The 12,452-nt window shown below is 39.7% G+C and overlaps 1 long non-coding RNA gene across 1 annotated transcript; it reads left to right on the top strand.

The window, feature by feature from the left end:
- The first annotated feature begins 421 nt into the window (after positions 1-421).
- LOC117091042 lies at positions 422-9,365 on the top strand. The gene is made up of 5 exons (XR_004440220.1): positions 422-435; positions 4,864-4,869; positions 6,460-6,469; positions 6,963-6,964; positions 9,247-9,365. It is a non-coding gene; the product is annotated as an uncharacterized LOC117091042 (long non-coding RNA).
- The last annotated feature ends 3,087 nt before the right edge of the window (positions 9,366-12,452 follow it).

Below are 12,452 nucleotides of genomic sequence, written 5' to 3'. Positions count from 1 at the left end.
TTTTATCTGTCTCTGGTCTTTGATGATGGTGACGTACTGATGGGGTTTTGGTATAGGTGTCCTTCCTGTTTGATAGTTTTCCTTCTGACAGTCAGGACCCTCAGCTATAGGTCTGTTGGAGATTGCTTGAGGTCCACTCCAGACCCTGTTTGCCTGGGTATCAGCAGCAGAGGTTGCAGAAGATAGAATATTGCTGAACAGCGAGTGTACCTGTCTGATTCTTCCTTTGGAAGCTTCCTCTCAGGGGTGTACTCCACCCTGTGAGGTGTGGGGTGTCAGACTGCCCCTAGTCGGGGATGTCTCCTAGTTAGGCTACTCAGGGGTCAGGGACCCACTTGAGCAGGCAGTCTGTCCGTTCTCAGATCTCAACCTCCATGTTGGGAGATCCACTGCTCTCTTCAAAGCTGTCATACAGAGTCGTTTGCATCTGCAAAGGTTTCTGTTCCTTTTTTTATTGTTGTTGTTTTTTAGCTGTGCCCTGTCCCCAGAGGTGGAGTCTACAGAGACAGGCAGGTTTCCTTGAGCTGCTGTGAGCTCCACCCAGTTCGAGCTTCCCAGCGGCTTTGTTTACCTACTTAAGCCTCAGCAATGGCGGGCCCCCCTCCCCCAGCCTCTCTGCTGCCTTGCGGTTAGATCGCAGACTGCTGTGTTAGCAATGAGGGAGGCTAAGTGGGCGTGGGACCCTCCCGGCCAGGTGTGGGATATATTCTCCTGGTGTGCCCTTTTGCTTAAAATGCAGTATTGGGGTGGGAGTTACCCGATTTTCCAGGTATTGTGTGTCTCAGTTCCCCTGGCTAGGAAAAGGGATTCCCTTCCCCTTTGCGCTTTCCAGGTGAGGCGATGCCTCGCCTGCTTCAGCTCTCGCTGGTCGGTCTGCAGCCACTGACCAGCACCGATTGTCCGGCACTCCCTAGTGAGATGACCCCAGTACCTCAGTTGAAAATGCAGAAATCACCGGTCTTCTGTGTCGCTCGCATTGGGAGTTCGAGACTGGAGCTGTTCCTATTCGGCCATCTTGCTCCGCCCCGTCTATTTATATTTTTATATCATATATAAAAATTAACTAAAAATGGATTATGGAGCTAAATGTAAAATTCAAGCTTTACAACTTGGAGAAAAAAATAGGAGAAAATCTTTGTAACTCTGGGTGAAGCAAATGTTTCTTAGGTACAACACCAAAAGCATGATTATGCAAGAAAAATTCTGAAATTAGACTTCATCAGGCCAGGTGCGGTGGCTCAAGCCTGTAATCCCAGCACTTTGGGAGGCCAAGACAGGCAGATCACGAGGTCAGGAGATCAAGACCATCCTGGCTAACATGGTGAAACCCCGTCTCTAGTAAAAAAATACAAAAAACTAGCCGGGTGAGGTGGCGGGCGCCTGTAGTCCCAGCTACTTGGGAGGCTAAGGCAGGAGAATGGCGTGAACCCGGGAGGTGGAGCTTGCAGTGAGCTGAGATCCGGCCACTGCACTCCAGCCCAGGCGACAGAGCGAGACTCCATCTCCAAAAAAAAAAAAAAAATTAGACTTCATCAAAATTTTAAAACATTGACTTTTTGATAAACACACCACTAAAAGATTAAAAAGTTAAGCCACAGACTCCAAAAAATTATTTGCAAGTTACATATCTGATAAAGAACTTATATTTAGAATACATATAGAATTTTTAAAGTCTATAATATAAAAGCAAATATTCCAATATAAAGTAGTCAAGAGATGAACAGACATTTCATCAAAGAAAATATAGGGATGGTAAACACTCACATGGAAAGATTCTCAACATCATTCATCATTAGAGAAATGCAAATTAAACCTTCAATGAGATACTACTACACACCTATTAGAATTCTAAATTCTATTGACTGATAATATCAAGTATAATGAGGAAGTAGAGCAACTGAAACTTTCAACTACTACTTTTGGGAATGTAAAATGGTACACTCACTTTGGAAATAGTTTAAAAGTTTGTTTACAAAATGTTAGACCTACACTTACCAACCATTCCACTGCATGATATTTACAAAAGAGACATAAAAATCTATCTTAAGAAAAATACTTGCATTTGATTGTTTACTGAAATCTTATTTATAAGAGCCAAAAACTTGTTAGAATCTAATCTGTCAATTGGTCAATTGATAAATTGTGTTTTATTCATATAAGGAATACCACTTAGCAATAAAAATGAATGAACTATCAAAACATGCAACTCAGCTGAATCTGTAGTGAAAGAAGCTAGATACAAAAGACTGTGTACTGTACGATTTCATTGATAAGAAATTTTAGAAAAAAAACAAAATTATAGCAACAGAAAGAAGATCAATGGCTTTGGGGGGCTAGGAGGTATAGGAAAGAAAATGGTTACAAAGGTACATGTTAGAACGTTTTGGGGTGATAAAAATGTATGTCATGATTGTTGTGATGATTACTGTATACATTTGTAAAACTCATCAAATTATATACATAGAGTTGATGAATGTTATCATATGTAAATGATGCATATAACAAAGTTGACCAAAAGGAAATAAAATTGGCAAATAACTTGAGTTGACCAGATATGTGCTTCCTTGCATTTTTCCTCACAAATTTATCATCATTAATTCTCCTTTTTCCCTACTTTTCTCAGGCTCAGAGAATAAGATGTCCTTCTCAGTTTAAAGACCCAACTATCTTGACTGGATTCTGTTTTTTCCACTATAAAGTCTCTCTTCATCTCCCTCTAGTATATTGTCTCCATTTTCTACACTCTTGGATCTTTACTGACTCCTCCTTTTTAGCTTTTAAACATCCTCAAGAGAAAAGGAAACATCCATTGATCATATTTTCAGCTCTTTCTCGCCTTCCCTTCTCAGCCAATCCTTGTATAGTAGATTATTCTCTGTGATTGGGCTCATGCTATTTTTTGCCTAGAATTACTTTCCTTGTCCCTTCACTTTGCCCCCTCTATTTTCATCTGATTAACACATAAACATTCTATGTTATCAGTTCCTTGGCAATTATTCCATTATATCTTTTTTAATTTTGGGCCTAAATTCTCCTTTTAATGTTCTCCAATTTTCTTATCCCACATTGTTTTGAAATCAACTCATTTTGAGACTGTCTTGAGGGTATGAACTTTATGCCACAGCATACAGTGCATCTAGAACATAGTAAATATTTTGTGTTGTGTGACTAATATAACTTTATAATTTATAAAACACATATAAATGAGAGTATTTTAAATGCTGATCGTGAGCCCTTTATAGAAATTTAAACTATCTTTGGGATAAACTTTTTAAAAAACTCCAAAGATGGTTATATTCTTTAGAAATGCCAATCTCTAGCACAGTTTCCAATATTGTGTAGTATTTAAAGGGATCATCACCTTTTAAAAGTTATGTCATGCAGATTAACAACTTTCTCTAGAATTCCAAATAGACATGGCTTTCACTGTATTCATCTCATCTTTAGTAGTACTCAACACATTTCAAATGCTTTCATGCACATTTTACCACTGGATCTGTTCAACAACACTATAACAAAGCTAAGGCAGGTTGTACCATGTTATGTTGTAATTGTCTCAAAAAAGAGCGAAATTCCTGTCACTGGAGATATTGAAGTTGAGGCTGGATGACAGACTATCCCCACTGGGCCATTCTCCATCTTCAAGAAAATATTAATACGAATTGACTACATACAAGTCAGTGTCAGCGTGGCTGTTGACAATGACCTTTTAGGAGAAGTTGTTTTTACATAGGTCATATGTAAAATAAAACTTAAAGCTTTCATTTTTTCTTTAGAATTAGATAACTATAATTTTATACAAAGAAGTCAAATTTCACCAGGCATGCTTAAAGGAATTACTTCTTCATAATTCATGGTTTTCTTCAGTAATTTAAAAAGATGTAGCTTAGTTGTGTTTTTACATAGTCCTTCGCCAGTCTTCAATGACTTGCTGTTTAAAAGGGCATGAATTAAAATACAGCTGCAGCTGAATGTGTGAACTGCCAATAAGCTTTATAATCAAACAGGGCTGAAATTAGATGTCCAATGCGACAAAGGGCCGACAAGTACCATTTTGTGTTAGACATGCTACTATTTATAGCTTATATTATTGACATAGGCATGAATCAATGCAGAAATTAACAGCAGAAAACATCGAGTATCTTCTGAACAATAGATGTCACTCTTCCTCCTGAAAATGGACTGTATTTGCTTTGGAAGAACTAAGGAGTTTAGTTTTGCCATGTACTGTTTGTAGATATTATCTTCATAAGTCAAGTCTTTTATTAGCATAAATAGAAAATAGTGTCTCCCTTGTTACTTATAGACAATAATCACCCACTTTACAAATTGCTGATTGAAAAGATCATGGCCATTAACATTTGTTGAGCAGCCCCTGAGTACAATGGGCTATAAGAAGAAGAGAAAGGAGAAATGAATGGTAAAGTGAAGGGCAGGTTCCAGAGAGGTTTTAAGCTGCCTATCGAGACAAGCAAATAGTATTAGACATACTATGTGTGTTAGGAAGGCAATTTAACTAAGCAACTATTTATTTAGCATTAACCAAGGCACTGACATAGTTTCAAAGATGGTTTAAAAAGACACAGACTTGTAACCCCCCTAAGAATTAATGTTCTCAGCTATACAGGTGGAATATAAATATATAAAAAGTAACCAACAATATCATTCAATAAATTAAGTTCAAAATGGGTAATGAAAACTGTAATGGGTATGAATATGGACAGCTATATAAGGAAGTATATGTGACTTCTCAGAACAAAATACATTTTTAAATGGTTCTTTAAAATTGGGAGGTATTTGAAGCATAAAGGAGAGAGAGGGAGGTTATACAGAGTCCTTGAGCTTAGAACTTCTATTCCTGAGGGCTGTGTCAAAGAGAATGTAGAAGCTCTTGCAGAATAATGAGAGGCAACCACCAGAAGATAGTTTGGGGCATGACTGTAGACACCCTTAAAAATAATAACTACTTTTCTGTAATAGTTTAAGACAAAATTGTAATGGTTGACAAAATTGTTTTAAATTTTCCTCTCTGTGATTGCAGAATTTGTTTTCCTATGGTTTTTAATAACTTCCCCCAGCCACTGCCTTATTCCAACAAACCAATGTATATTGGGTGCATCAGTCCATTCTCATGCTGCTACAAAGAAAAACATGAGATTGGGTAATTTATAAAGAAAAGAGGCTTAACTGGCCCATGGTTCTGCAGGCTGTACAGGAATCACAGCAGCTTCTGCTTCTGGGGAGCCCTCAGGGAGCTTTCAATCATGGCAGAAGACAAAGGAGGAGCCATCCCTTTACATGGCCAGAGCAGGAGGAAGAGAGAATGGAGGGAGGTGCCACACGCTTTTAAACAATCAGATCTCCTAAGAACTCCATCATGAGAACACCACCAAAGGGATGGTGCTAAACCATTTATGCAGGATCCACCCCCATAATCCAATCACCTTGCACTAGGCCCCACCTCCAACACTGAGGATTACAACTGAACACAAGATTTTGGAGGGGCACACAGATCAAATCACATCATTGGGTTACTACTCTATGAAAGGCATTGGGCTACAACTTTATCCAAGAGTTCACTCTGAGTAAGCAGAGACCTAGAGAACAAATAACTCTAATCTAGGGCTACATATACTTATCTGTGTAACACAGGTTTCAGGTTAGATGGAGTTCAGTAAAGGAAGAATCTGCAGCTGAGTGAAGACATCAGCACACATATATCCTAAGATTTTTGTCATAGTGCCTGAAAGGCACCATAGTGGCACTGCCACTTGGATTTGAGGCCCCTTTACACAATCAGAGAGAGCTGTTGAAACCCAAGAGGTTGTGCATTTCAGGCTCTATGATCAAACTTTAGGAAACGTTTCAGGTGCAGACCATCTCCAGGACAGCTCACCTTCTTCTTGTCACGTGATTGTCATTCTGCCTGCCTAGACTGATTGTATTACAGCACTAGAAATCCTTAGCTTTACTCAATGTAAACAGAAGGTTGCAGCTGTTTGAGGAAACCCATGGGGTCTTGCCCTGATGTGTCAAAAAGGGTCTACCTTCTCTTAAAAAATACTAATCTAGTTTTAAACTATCAGAATTGGTAAAATAATTTCTCTTTTATTTTAGTTAATTTGCATAAGCAACTTGTTTTCTACCATTAATTTTTCTTAATATATGTTATAATTTAAGTTCTGGGGTACACATGCAGAACGTGCAGGTTTGATACATAGGTATCATACACATGCTATGGTGATTTGCTGCACCCATCAACCTGTCATCTACATTAGGTATTTCTCCTAATGCTATCCCTCCCCTGGCCCCCTACCACCCCCCCGACAGGCCCCAGTGTGTGATGTTCCCCTCCCTGTGTCCATGTGTTCTCGTTGTTCAACTCCCACTTATGAGTGAGAACACGTGGTGTTTAGTTTTCTGTTCTTGTGTTAGTTTGCTGAGAATGATGGTTTCCAGTGTCATCCATGTCCCTGCAAAGGACATGAACTCACCTGTTTTTATGGCTGCATAGTATTCCATGGTGTATATGTACCACACTTTCTTTATCCAGCTTATTTTTGGTGGGCATTTGGGTTGCTTCCATGACTTTGCTATTGTGGACAGTGCCACAATAAACATACGTGTGCATGTGTCTTTATAGTAGAATGATTTATAATCATTTGGGTATATACCCAGTAATGCGATTGCTTGGTCAAGTGGTATTTCTAGTTCTAGATTCTTGAGGAATTACCACACTGTCCTCCACAATGGTTGAACTAATTTACACTCTCAAAAATAGTCTAAAAGGGTTCCTATTTCTCCACATCCTCTCCAGCATCTGTTTCCTGACATTTTAATGCCTGCCAGTCTAACTGGCATAAGACGGTATCTCATTGTGATTTCAATTTGCATTTCTCTAATGACAGTGATAAGCTTTTTTTCCCCCATGTTTGTTGGTTGCATAAATGTCTTCTTTTGAGAAGTGTTTGTTCATATCCTTCACCCACTTTTTGATGGGGTTGTTTTTCTTGTAAATCTGTTTAAGTTCTTTGTAGATTCTGGATATTAGCCCTTCGTCAGATGGGTAGATTGCAAAAATTTTCTCTCATTTATAGTTTGCCTGTTCACTCTGAGGATAGTTTCTTTTGCTGTGCAAAAACTCTTTAGTTTAATCAGATCCCATTTGTCTATTTTGGGTTTTGTTGCCATTGTTTTTGGTGTTTTATTTATAAAGTCTTTGCCCATGCCAGTGTCCTGAATTGTATTGCCTAGGTTTTCTTCTAGGATTTTTTATGGTTTGGGTTTTACATTTAATTCTGTAATCCATCTTGAGTTGATTTTTGTATAAGGTGTGAGGAAGGGATCCAGTTTCAGTTTTCTGCATATAGCTACCCAGTTTTTTCCCAACACTATTTATTAAATAGGGAATCCTTTTCCCATTGCTTGTTTTTGTCAGGTTTGTCAAAGATCAGATGGTTGTAGATGTGTGACACTATTTCTGAGGCCTGTTTTGTTCCATTGGTCTATATATCTGTTTTGGTACCAGTACCATGCTGTTTTTGTTACTGTAGCCTTGTAGTATAGTTTGAAGTCAGGTAGCATGATACCTCTCACTTTGTTCTTTCTGCTTAGGATTGTCTTGGCTATGTAGACTCTTTTTTGGTCCGTATGAAATTTAAAGTAGATGTTTCCAATTCTGTGAAGAAAGTCAATGGTAGCTTGCTTGGGATAACATTAAATCTGTAAATTACTTTGGGCAGTATGGCCATTTTGATGATATTGATTCTTCCTATGAGGATGGAGTGTTTTTCCATTTTTTTGTGTCCTCTCTTATTTCCTTGAGTAGTGGTTTGTAGTTCTCCTTGAAGAGGCCCTTCACATCCTTGTAAGTTGTATCCCTAGGTATTTTATTCTTTTTGTAGCAATTGTGAATGGGAATCACTCATGATTTGGCTCTCTGTCTGTTATTGGTGTATAGCAATCCGTGTGGTTTTTGCACATTGATTTTATATCCTAAGACTTTGCTGAAGTTGCTTATCAGCTTAAGGAGAATTTGGGCTGAGACAATGGGGTTTTCTAAATATACAATCATGTCATCTGCAAACATAGACAATTTGACTTCCTCTTTTCCTATGTGAATACGTTTTATTTCTTTCTCTTGCTTGATTGCCCTGGTCAGAACTTCCAACACTATGTTGAATAGGAGTAGTGAGAGAGGGTGTTCTTGTCTTGTGCCAGTTTTCAAAGGGAATGCTTCCAGTTTTTGCCCAAGTCAGTATGATATTGGCTGTGGATTTTCATACATAGCTCTGATAAATATTTTGAGATATGTTCCATCAATGCCTAGTTTATTGAGAGTTTTTAGCATGAAGGGCTGTTGAATTTTGTCTAAGGCCTTTTCTGCATTTATTGAGAAAATCATGTGGTTATTGTCATTGGCTCTGTTTATGTGATGGATTACATTTATTTATTTGAGTATGTTGAACCAGCCTTGCATCCCAGGGATGAAGCCGATGTGATCGTGGTGGATAAGCATTTTGATGTGCTGCTGGATTCAGTTTGCCAGTATTTTATTGAGGATTTTCACATTTAGTGTTCATCAGGATATTGGCCTGGAATTTTCTTTTTTTGTTGTGTCTCTGCCAGGCTTTGGTATCAGGATGATGCTGGCTTCATAAAATGAATTAGGGAGGATTCCCTCTTTTTCTATCATTTGGAATAGTTTCAGAAGGAATGGTACCAGCTCCTCCTTGAACCTCTGGTAGAATTCAACTGTGAATTTGTCTGGTCCTGGACTTCCTTTTGTTGATAAGCTATTAATTGCTGCCTCAATTTCAGAACTTGTTATTGGTCTATTCAGGGATTCAACTTCTTCCTGGTTTAGTCTTGAGAGGGTGTATGTCTCCAGGAATTTATTCATTTCTGCTAGATTTTCTAGTTTATTTGCATAGAGGTGTTTATAGTATTCTCTGATGGTAGTTTGTATTTCAGTGGGGTCAGTGGTCATTTTCCTTTTATCATTTTTTATTGCATCTGATTCTTATCTCATTTCTTTTTATTAGCCTGGCTAGAGGTCTATTTATTTTGTTGAACTTTTCAATAATCTAGCTCCTGGTTTGATTGATTTTTTGAAGGGTTTTTCATGTCACCATCTCCTTCAGTTCTGCTCTGATCTTATTTATTTCTTGTCTTCTGCTAGCTTTTGAATTTGTATACTCTTGCTTCTCTAGTTCTTTTAATTGTGATTTAGGGTGTTGATTTTAGGGGCCCAATATTGTAGGTCCCTATGGGCTACTACAACCCTTCGCTGATGCAATAAAACTCTTTACCAAAGAACCCCTAAAACCTTCAACCTCTACCACCATCCTTTATATTATTGCCCCCTCCTTAGCCTTTTTCTGCTTTCTCTTGTGGGCATTTAGTGTTATAAATTTCCCTCTACACACTGCTTTAAATGTGTCCCAGAGATTCTGGTATGTTGTGTCTTTGTTCTCATTGGTTTCAAGGAACATATTTATTTCTGCCTTCATTTCATTATTTACCCAGTAGTCATTCAGGAACAGGTTGTTAAGTTTCAGTTTCCATGTAGTTGTGTGGTTTTGAGTGAGTTTCTTAATCCTGAGTTCTAATTTGTTTGCACTGTGGTCTGAGCGACTGTTTGTTATTTCTCTTCTTTTGCATTTGCTGAGGAGTGTTTTACTTCCAATTACGTGGTCAATCTTAGAATAAGTGTGATGTGGTACTGAGAAGAATGTATATTCTGTTGATTTGGGGTGGAGAATTCTGTAGATGTCTGTTAGGTCCACTTGGTCCAGAGCTGAGTTCAAGTCCTGGATATCCTTGTTAATTTTCTGTCTTGTTGATCTGTCTAGTATAGATAGCGGGGTGTTAAAGTCTCCCACTATTATTGGGTAGGAGTCTAAGTCTCTTTGTAGGTCTCTTGGTACTTGCTTTGTGAATCTGGGTGCTCCTGTATTGGGTGCATATATATTTAGGATAGTTAGCTCTTCTTGCTGCATTGGTCCCTTTACCATTTTGTAATGCCCTTCCTTGTCTCTTTTGACCTTTATTGGTTTAATGTATGTTTTATGAGAGACTAGAATTGCAACCCCTGCTTTTTTTGCTTTCCATTTGCTTGGTAAATATTCCTCCATCCCTTTATTGTGAGCCTATGTGTGTCTTTGCACTTGAGATCGGTCTCCTGAATACAGCACACCAATGAGTCTTGCCTCTTTATCCAATTTGTCTTTTAATTGGAGCATTTAGCCCATTTACATTTAAGGTTAATATTGTTATGTGTTAATTTGATCTTGCCATTATGATGCTAGCTGGTTATTTTGCCCTTTAATTTGTGCAGTTTCTTTATAGCATTGATGGTCTATACAATTTGATATGTTTTTGCAGTGCCTGACACCGGTTATTCCTTTCCAAGTTTAGTGCTTCCTTCAGGATCTCTTGTAAGGCAGGCCTGGTGGTGACAAAATCTCTAAGCATTTGCTTATCTGTAAAGGATTTTATTTCTCCTTTGCTTATGAAGCTTAGTTTGGCTGGATATAAAATTCTGAGTTGAAAATTCTTTTCTCTAAGAATGTTGAATATTGACCCCCACTCTCTTCTGGCTTATAGGGTTTCTGCTGAGAGAGATCCATTGTTAGTCTGATGGGCTTGCCTTTGTCAGTAACCCAACCTTTCTCTCTGGCTGCCCTTAACATTTTTTACTTCATTTCAACCTTGGTGAATCTGAAGATTATGTGTCTTGGGGTTGGTCTTCTTGAGGAATATCTTCATGGTGTTCTCTGTATTTCCTAAATTTGTATGTTGGCCTGCCTTGCTAGGTTGGGGAAGTTCTCCTGGATAATATCCTGAAGAGTGTTTTCCAACTTGGTTCCGTTCTCCCCGTGACTTTCAGGCACACCAATCAAATGTAGATTTGGTCTTTTCACATAGTCCCATACTTCTTGGAGGTTTTGTTCATTTCTTTTCATTCTTTCTTCTCTAATCTTGTTTTCTCACTTGATTTCGTTGAGTTAATCTTCAATCTCTGATATCCTTTCTTCTGCATGATCAGTTCAGCTATTGATACTTGTGTATGCTTCATGAAGTTTTCGTGCTGTGTTTTTCAGTTGCATCAGGTCATTTTTATTCTCTAAACTGGTTATTTTAGTTAGCAATTCGTCTAACCTTATTTCAAGGTTCTTGGACATACTCCTTTAGTTCAGAGGAGTTTGTTATAACCCACCTTCTGAAGCCTACTTCTGTCAATTCATCAAACTCATTCTCCATCCAGTTTTGTTCTCTTGCTTGTGATCCTTTGGAGGAGAAGAGGGGTTCTGGTTTTTGGAATTTTCAGCCTTTTTGTGCTGGTTTCTCCCCATCTTCATGGATTTATCTACCTATGGTCTTCGAAGTTGGTGACCTTCGGATGGGGTCTCTGAGCGGATGTCCTTTTTGTTGATGTTGATACTATTTCTTTCTGTTTGTTAGTTTTCCTTCTAACAGGCCCCTCTGCTGCAAGTCTGCTGGAGTTTGCTGGAGGTCCACTCCTGACCCTGTTTGCCTGGGTATCACCAGTGAAGGCTGCTGACCAGCAAGGAGTGCTGCCTGTTCTTTCCTCTGGAAGCTTCATCCCAGAGGGGTACCCACCAGATGCCAGCCAGAGCTTCCTGTATGAGGTGTCTATTGGCCCCTACTGGGAGGTATTTCCTCGTCAGGATACCTGGGGGTCGGGGACCCACTGGAGGAGGCAATCTGTCCCTTATCAGAGCTGGAATGCTGTGTTGGTAGATTTGCTGCTCTCTTTAGAGCTGCTAGGTAGGGACGTTTAAGTCTGCTGAAGCTACACACACAACCCTAGGTGCTTTGTCCCAGGGGGGTGGGGGTTATATCTGTAAGTCCCAGACTGGGGCTGCTGCCTTTTTTTCAGAGATGCCCTGCCCAGAGAGGGGACAGTCTGGCCACAGCAGCCTTGCTGAGCTGGGGTGGGCCCCAGTCAGACTGAACTTCCCTGCAGCTTTGTTTACACTGTGAGGGTGAAACCACCTATTTAAGCCTCAGCAATGGTGGATGCACCTCCTGGCAACATGCTTGAGCATCCCAGGTCCAGCTTAGACTGCTGCTGTGCTGGCAGCGAGAATTTCAAGCCAGTGGATCATAGATTGCTGAGCTCCGTGGGGCACCAAGCCAGACTACTTGGCTCCCTGGCTTCAGCCCCCTTTGCAGGGGAGTGAACGGTCTGTCTCTCTGGCTTTCCAGGTGCCATGGGGGTATGAAAAAAAAAATCCTGCGGCTAGCTTGGTCTCTGCCCAAACAGCCACCTAGTTTTGTGCTGGAAACCCAGGGCCCTAGTGGTTTAGGCATGGGAAGGGGAAGGAATCTCCTGGTCTGCCAGTTGGGAAGACCGTGGGGAAAGTGCAGTATCTGGGCTGGAGTGCAGGGTACAGTCCCTAATGGCTTCCCCTGGCTGGGAAAGG

Source organism: Trachypithecus francoisi, unplaced genomic scaffold (assembly GCF_009764315.1).
Source record: "Trachypithecus francoisi isolate TF-2019V2 unplaced genomic scaffold, Tfra_2.0 Lachesis_group11, whole genome shotgun sequence".
Classification (NCBI taxonomy): domain Eukaryota; kingdom Metazoa; phylum Chordata; class Mammalia; order Primates; family Cercopithecidae; genus Trachypithecus; species Trachypithecus francoisi.
This window is presented reverse-complemented; position numbering and strand designations above follow the sequence as displayed.